This window comes from Budorcas taxicolor, chromosome 19, assembly GCF_023091745.1.
Source record: "Budorcas taxicolor isolate Tak-1 chromosome 19, Takin1.1, whole genome shotgun sequence".
Lineage (NCBI taxonomy): Eukaryota > Metazoa > Chordata > Mammalia > Artiodactyla > Bovidae > Budorcas > Budorcas taxicolor.
In genome coordinates, this window is record NC_068928.1 from 39,140,671 (window position 1) to 39,149,363 (window position 8,693).

An 8,693-nucleotide genomic window follows, 5' to 3' on the forward strand; every position below is an offset into this window, starting at 1 on the left:
TCATGGAGTTCTGACCCCCACCAGCACGTTGCCATCAGCCAGTAAAAGGAGACAAAAAGGAGGGAAGAAGTCCCTTCTTCCACACTTTGATGTTTAATGAATTAAGTTTGTTGCAGCTGAACTCTCTCAAAAACTTCCTCAGCAACGCTGGGTAGAACTGGACTCAAAGCTACCGGGTTTCTAGGAAACTATTAAGAGAAAAAGACTTGAAGTTAGGACTCCTGCTGGGCAATGCAAGGGTCTAATCTTACTGTAATAAGTCCAAATTCTGTTAAGTGTTGCAACACTTAATTAAAAGGGTGGCCTTTTAATCACTAGTGTTAAAAGGTGGAGGTGGCTAGGTATGTTGAAAGCAACTTTGATTATAGGCTTAGCATGTGTCTATCGAAACAGAGACACAACAAAAAGGGCAGGAAACTGAAGATAGCTTTCATTCGACCCAATGTGTATGTTGGTAGAGTTATGTCTGTTGTTTGCCCAACAACTGCCATCCTATAAGGAGCATCCAGTGTGTATCTAACATGTAGTAGGCATTCTGATTACATGAGCAAACGAGTGAATGCGAGAATGGAAGAGGACTCCTGGCCACTACAGAGAACAAGCACAGTAAAGCTGTTGCTCCCAAGAAATTCCAACTCAAGAGACGGGCCACACTTACACACATTTAAAAATCAATATAGGGCTTCCCTGGTGGCTCAGTGTTAAAGAATCCGCCTGCCAATGCAGTGTTCGATCCCTGATCCAGGAAGATCCCATATGCTGCAAATCAGCTAAACCCATGAGCCACAACTACTGAAGCCCTCACACCCTGGAGCCCATGCTTTGCAACAAGAGTAGCTCCCCCTCGCCACAACTACAGAAAAGCCCACTCAACATCAGGACCCAGCACAGCCAAAAATAAATAAATAAAATCCATATAAATATAATTATTGGGATTTCCCTGATGGTCCAGTGGTTAAGACTCCATGCTTCTGCTGCAGGCGGCTTGAGTTCAATCCCTGGTTAGAGAACTAAGATCCCACTTGCCATGCAGCACAGCACCCTCTCCAAAAAAAGAATTTATCATCGAGAAACAAACATGGAACATGTGTATTTAGCTTCATTCCCTCCCAAAACTCTGCCAAAACAATACCATATATAACTTGACATGGAAAAAAGAGAACTGAAAAGGGAAGAGAAGAGCTGGGTCAGTTTTTGAACATGGAAACTGGTGATGGTGGGGGCTATGATTTAGCAGAGAAGAGGAAGCTGAAACCTAAGTGTTGACTCTGGCAGTACACTACATTTTGAAAGCATATTAAAATGACCTGTAAGATAAAGAAACAAGTATGGAGGCCGGGGTCCCACTAGGCATAAATAGTTCAAAAATATCTCTGGTATATGGCAGTTCCTCAAAAAATTATATATAGAATTATCATATGACCCAGCAATTCCACCTCTGTGTATATACTCCAAAGAAACTAATGTAGGCACTCAAATATTTGTATATTCTGTTCATACTGTTCATAGTAGTATTATACACAGTAGCCAATAGCTGAAAGCAATGCAATACAAGTGTCCACTGATGGACGGATAAGCAAATAATATATATACAAAATATAAATACACACATACATATGAATTGTGTATATTGCAGGCAGACTGTTTACCATTTGAGCTACCAGGGAAGCCCTTGTACCATATCATGTGTGTGTGTGTGTGTGTGTGTGTGTGTATGTGTGTGTGTGTGTGTGTCTGTGTGTGTGCGCTCAGTCTCATCCAACTCTGCAACCCCATGGACTGTAGCCCACTAGGCTCCTCTGTCCATAGCATTTCCAGGCAAGAATACTGTTGTGGGTTGCCATTTCCTCCTCCAGGGGACCTTCCTGACCCAAGGATAGAACTCATGTCTCCTGCGTCTCCTGCACTGACAGGCAGGTTCTTTACCACTGAGCCACCTGGGAAGCAGTAATTTATATATTTTTATATATTCATATAAATATTTTAATGTTATTTAACATATATAATATATTAATTATATATATAATATATAATAATATATATATTAATGGCCTGTAAGATAAAGAAACAAGTGTGAAGGCCTGGGTCCCACTGAAGGTGAAGGTGAAGTCGCTCAGTCGTGTCCGACTCTTTGCAACCCCATGGACCGTAACCTACTAGGCTTCTCCATCCATGGGATTCTCCAGGCAAGAATACTGGAGTGGATTGCCATTTCCTTCTCCAGGGGATCTTCCCAACCCAGGGATCGAACCCAGGTCTCCTGCGTTGGAGGCAGACGCTTTAACCTCTGAGCCACCAGGGAAGCCCATTAGGTATAAATAATTCAAAAATATCTCTGGATATATGGCAGTTCCTCAAAAAATTATCTATATAGAATTATTATCATATGACCCAGCAATTCTACCTCTGAATATATATATAATATTATACATTATTATTATATATTATATAATGTAATGTCTATTACAATGTAATATAATGTAATGTATGTATGTATATAGTGTATATAATAATTATTATGCATAAAATATACAATAAGCCCCACAATATATATTATTATATATTATATTATAATATTAAACAAATTATTATCATATATAATAATATAAAAATATTATTATATACTGATATATAGTTTATATTGTATATATTATTATATATTATTGTATATAATATATATAATGTTATATATGTGTATATAAATTTGTGTATATGCATATGTATATATGCTGCTACTGCTAAGTCACTTCAGTCGTGTCCGACTCTGTGCGACCCCGTAGACGGCAGCCCACCAGGCTCCCCCATCCCTGGGATTCTCCAGGCAAGAACACTGGAGTGGGTTGCCATTTCCTTCTCCAATGCATGCAAGTGAAAAGTGAAAGTGAAGTCGCTCAGTCGTGCCTGACTCTTAGCGACCCCATGGACTGCAGCCTACCAGGCTCCTCCATCCTTGGGATTTTCCAGGCAAGAGTACTGGAGTGGGGTGCCATTGCCTTCTCCATGTATATATATGTATATATATAAATTTAGCCTTCAGTTCAGTTCAGTGGCTCAGTCGTGTCCGATTCTTTGCGACCCCATGAATTGCACCATGCCAGGCCTCCCTGTCCATCACCAACTCCGGATTTCACTCAGACTCACGTCCATCAAGTCGGTGATGCCATCCAGCCATCGTCCCCTTCTCCTCCTGCCCCCAATCCCTCTCAGCGTCAGAGTCTTTTCCAATGGGTCAACTCTTCGCATGAGGTGGCCAAAGTACTGGAGTTTCAGCTTTAGCATCATTCTTTCCCAAGAAATCCCAGGGCTGATCTCCTTCAGAATGGACTGGTTGGATCTCCTTGCAGTCCAAAGGACTCTCAAGAGTCTTCTCCAGCACCACAGTTCAAAAGCATCAATTCTTCGGTGCTCAGCCTTCTTCACAGTCCAACTCTCACATCCATACACGACCACTGGAAAAACCATAGCCTTGACTAGACGGACCTTAGTCAGCAAAGTAATGTCCCTGCTTTTGAATATGCTATCTAGGTTGGTCATAACTTTTCTTCCAAGGAGTAAGCGTCTTTTAATTTCATGGCTGCAATCACCATCTTGAAAGAAATGAAATTCTTGTTGCAGGAAGGAGGACCCCTTCTAGTCTCAAAAGTGACTCAGAAATGAACTGTCCACAGAGGTGCACTTGCTGACAAAGCAGGAGGCTTTACTGGGATGGGATGCCCAGGCAGAGAGCAGGAGGGTAAGGGAACCCAGGAAGACTGCTCTGCCGTGTGGCTCTCAGTCTCAGGTTTACGGCGAGGGGATAAGTTTCCAGGTTGTCTCTGGCCAATCATTCTGACTCAGGGTCCTTCCATCCTGGTGGCACACACATTGCTCAGCCAAGACAGATTCCAACAAGGAGGGTTCTGGGAGGTTGGTAGGACATGTGGCATCTCCTTTTGACCTTTCCCAAATTTTTTCAGTTGGTGGTGGCTTGTTAATTTTGTGTTCCTTACCAAAATCTCCTGTTGTAGAATAGCTCATGCAAATGGTTACTATGGTGCCTGACCAGGGTAGATGGTTTCAGTCCGTGTTTCCCCTAACATTATGACCCCTGCTACAACGTGGAGGAATCTTGAATCCTCACTTTATGCTAAGTGAAATAAGTCAGACACAAAAGACAAATACTGTTTGATTCCACTTATATGAGGCACTAGTCAAATCCATACAGACAGAAAATGGAACACGGGTTCCAAGAGAGAGAACTGTGGAGAGGAACAGAGAAGAGAACTGATAGTTGAGGAACCCTGGGAAAACCAGGAACTTGGCACCACCAGGTGGGCTGCAAATAGGGAATTTTGGTGAAAGTCTGTATAAGGAGCAGTTGAGATTTTTAATCTCTATATTTCCAGTCCCAGAGGTGAAACATTTGTTGAAGAGACTAAACCTGAGAGACTCCTCTGGTTCCAGTTGGATGACCAAGGGCTTTCAGAATCTGCGGTGGGGATTAACTGAAAGTCTGCTTATTAAAAAACAGGATCACTAATTCCCTTCCTCCTCCCTGTCCTACTCCCAAAATGATAGCATCAATGTGTTTATTCTAGGCCGGAGATCTCAGAATTTTTCTATGGAGAAACTAAATGACCTGAGGAATGTAGGGGATAGTGATCCACAGATACAGACGTTTGGAAGTTCCCAAATGAAAAAGCTGCTCAGCATTGGGTTTCTCACAAGGAAGTTCACCAGTCAGCAAGCCCTACCCAAGAACACAGAGTTTCCAATGGCCTTTATCCTACAGAGTTAACTGGTGAATGCTCTCAACACAAGAATACCAAACCAAAAGAAACAGCAGTAGAAAGGACTTTGAGGGAAAAATAGACTCTTCTTGGAGAAGAAGAATACTTCAGTTCAGTTACGTTCACTCGCTCAGTCGTGTCAGACTCTTTGCGACCCCATGAATCGCAGCACGCCAGGCCTCCCTGTCCATCACCAACTCCCAGAGTCCACCCAAACCCATGTCCATTGAGTCGGAGATGCCATCCAGCCATCTCATCCTCTGTCGTCCCCTTCTCCTCCTGCCCCCAATCCCTCCCAGCATCAGAGTCTTTTCCAATGAGTCAACTCTTCCCATGAGGTGGCCAAAGTACTGGAGTTTCAGCTTTAGCATCATTCCTTCCAAAGAACACCCAGGACTGATCTCCTTGCAGTCCAAGGGACTCTCAAGACAACACCACAGTTCAAAAGCATCAATTCTTCGGCGCTCAGCTTTCTTCACAGTCCAACTCTCACACCCATACGTGACCACAGGAAAAACCATAGCCTTGACTAGACGGACCTTAGTGGGCGAAGTAATGTCTCTGCTTTTCAATATGCTATCTAGGTTGGTCATAACTTTTCTTCCAAGGAGTAAGTGTCTTTTAATTTCATGGCTGCAATCACCATCTGCAGTGATTTTGGAGCCCCCCCAAAATAAAGTCTGACACTGTTTCCACAGTTTCTCCGTCTATTTCCCATGAAGTGATGGGACTGGATGCCATGATCTTCATTCTCTGAATGTTGAGCTTTAAGCCAACATTTTCACTCTCCTCTTTCACTTTCATCAAGAAGCTTTTTAGTTCCTCTTCGCTTTCTGCCATAAGGGTGGTATCATCTGCATATCTGAGGTGATTGATATTTTTCCCGGCAATCTTCATTCCAGCTTATGCTTCTTCCAGCCCAGCATTTCTCGTGATGTACTCTGCATATAAGTTAAATAAGCAGGGTGACAATATACAGCCATGACGTACTCATTTTCCTATTTGGAACCAGTCTGTTGTTCCATGTGCAGTTCTAACTGTTGCTTCCTGACTTGCATATAGGTTTCTCAAGAGGCAGGTCAGATGGTCTGGTATTCCCATCTCTTTCAGAAGTTTCCACAGTTTATTGTGATCCACACAGTCAAAGGCTTTGGCATAGTCAATAAAGCAGAAATAGATGTTTTTCTGGAACTCTCTTGCTTTTTCCATGATCCAGCAGATGTTGGCAATTTGATCTCTGGTTCCTCTGCCTTTTCTAAAACCAGCTTGAACATCAGGAAGTTCACAATTCATGTATGGCTGAAGCCTGGCTTGGAGAATTTTGAGCATTACTCTACTAGTGTGTGAGATGAGTGCAATTGTGCGGTAGTTTGAGCATTCTTTGGCATTGCCTTTCTTTGGAATTGGAATGAAAACTGACCTTTTCCAGTCCTGTGGCCACTGCTGAGTTTTCCAAATTTGCTGGAATATTGAGTGCAGCACTTTCACAGCATCATCTTTCGAGATTTGAAATAGCTCAACTGGAATTCCATCACCTCCACTAGCTTTGTTCATAGTCACGCTTCCTAAGGCCCACTTGACTTCACATTCCAGGATGTCTGGCTCTAGGTGAGTGATCACACCATCATGATTATCTGGGTCGTGAAGATCTTTTTTGTACAGTTCTCCTGTGTATTCCTGCCACCTCTTCTTAATATCTTCTGCTTCTGTTAGGTCCATACCATGTCTGTCGTTTATCGAGCCCATCTTTGCATGAAATGTTCCGTTGGTATCTCTAATTTTCTTGAAGAGCTCTTTAGTCTTTCCCATTCTGTTGTTTTCCTCTATTTCTTTGCATTGATCACTGAGGAAGGGTTTCTTATCTCTTCGTGCTATTCTTTGGAACTCTGCATTCAGATGCTTATATTTTTCCTTTTCTCCTTTGTTTTTCGCTTCTCTTCTTTTCAGAACTATTTGTAAGGCCTCCTCAGACAGCCATTTTGCTTTTTTGCATTTCTTTTCCATGGGGATGGTCTTGATCCCTGTCTTCTGTACAATGTCATGAACCTCATTCCATAGTTCATCAGGCACTCTGTCTATCAGATCTAGGTCCTTAAATCTATTTCTCACTTCCACTGTATAATCATAAGGGATTTGATTTAGGTCATACCTGAATGGTCTAGTGGTTTTCCCTACTTTCTTCAATTTAAGTCTGAATTTGGCAATAAGGAGTTCATGATCTGAGCCACAGTCAGCTCCTGGTCTTGTTTTTGTTGCCTGTATAGAGCTTCTCCATCTTTGGCTGCAAAGATATAATCAATATATCTTTGGCTGCAATAATATAATCAATCTGATTTCAGTGTTGACCATCTGGTGATGTCCATGTGTAGAGTCTTCTCTTGTGTTGTTGGAAGAGGGTGTTTGCTATGACCAGTGCATTTTCGTGGCAAAACTCTATTAGTCTTTGCCCTGCTTCATTCCGCATTCCAAGGCCAAATTTGCCTGTTACTCCAGGTGTTTCTTGACTTCCTACTTTTGCATTCCAGTCCCCTATAATGAAAAGGACATCTTTTATGGGTGTTAGTTCTAAAAGGTCTTATAGGTCTTCATAGAACCGTTCGCCTTCAGCTTCTTCAGCGTTACTGGTTGGGGCATAGACTTGGATTACTGTGATACTGAATGGTTTGCCTTGGAAACTAACAGAGATCATTCTGTCATTTTTGAGATTGCATCCAAGTACTGCATTTCAGACTCTTTTGTTGACCATGATGGCTACTCCATTTCTTCTAACGGATTCCTGCCGGCAGTAGTAGATATACTGGTCATCTGAGTTAAATTCACGCATTCCAGTCCATTTTAGTTCACTGATTCCTAGAATGTCAACATTCACTCTTGCCATCTCCTGTTCGACCACTTCCAATTTGCTTTGATTCATGGGCTTCCCTGGTGGCTCAGAGGTTAAAGCGTCTGCTTCCAATGCAGGAGACCTGGGTTCGATCCCTGGGTTGGGAAGATCACCTGGAGAAGGAAATGACAATCCACTTGCCTGGAGAATCCCATGGACAGAGAAGCCTAGTACGTTACGGTCCACGGGGTCCTGAAGAGTCGGACATGACTGAGGGACTTCACGTTCACCTTATGGACCTGACATTCCAGGTTCCTATGCAAGATTGCTCTTTACAGCATCAGACCTTACTTGTATCACCAGTCACATCCACAACTGGGTATTGTTTTTCCTTTGGCTCCATCCCTTCATTCTTTCTGGAGTTATTTCTCCACTGATCTCCAGTAGCATATTGGGTACCTACTGACCTGGGGAGTTCCTCTTTCAGTATCCTATCATTTTACCTTTTCATACTGTTCATGGGGTTCTCAAGGCAAGAATACTGAAATGGTTTGCCATTCCCTTCTCCAGTGGACCACATTCTGTCAGACCTCTCCACCATGACTTGCCCATCTTGGGTGGCCCCACGGGCATGGCTTAGTTTCATTGAGTTAGACAAGGCTGTGGTCCTAGTGTGATCAGATTGACTAGTTTTCTGCGATTATGGTTTCAGTGTGTCTGCCCTCTGATGTCCTCTTGCAACACCTACTGTCTTACTTGGGTTTCTCTTACCCTGGACGTGGGATATCTCTTTCATCCTTTAATTCACCGCAGCCTTGTGTGTAGTAAGGCTCAACTATATATGTTATACCAACATCTTTATTCTGTCACATAGCATATCAATAAATTGTAATCACAGCTCTCAGATCTAAGAATTTCCTCAGGGACTTTGTCTTAATTGAAGACCAGTGGAATCCTCCAGGGATTTATCCTCATTGTTTGGAATATGAGAGTAACTAGTTTATCTGGACAAGAATCCCTTGGGAGTTCTTGTTTTCCTATTCTAGTCATCCTGGGGCTGGGAGTGAAGTATTTAACGGAAGTAAAATGATAAAGAAGGA

The 8,693-nt window shown here is 42.6% G+C and overlaps 1 non-coding gene across 1 annotated transcript; it reads right to left on the bottom strand.

Annotated features, from left to right (window-relative positions):
- Positions 1 to 2,230: 2,230 nt before the first annotated feature.
- Positions 2,231 to 2,302, bottom strand: TRNAW-CCA (transfer RNA tryptophan (anticodon CCA)). The gene has a single exon. It is a non-coding gene; the product is annotated as a tRNA-Trp (tRNA).
- Positions 2,303 to 8,693: the final 6,391 nt, after the last annotated feature.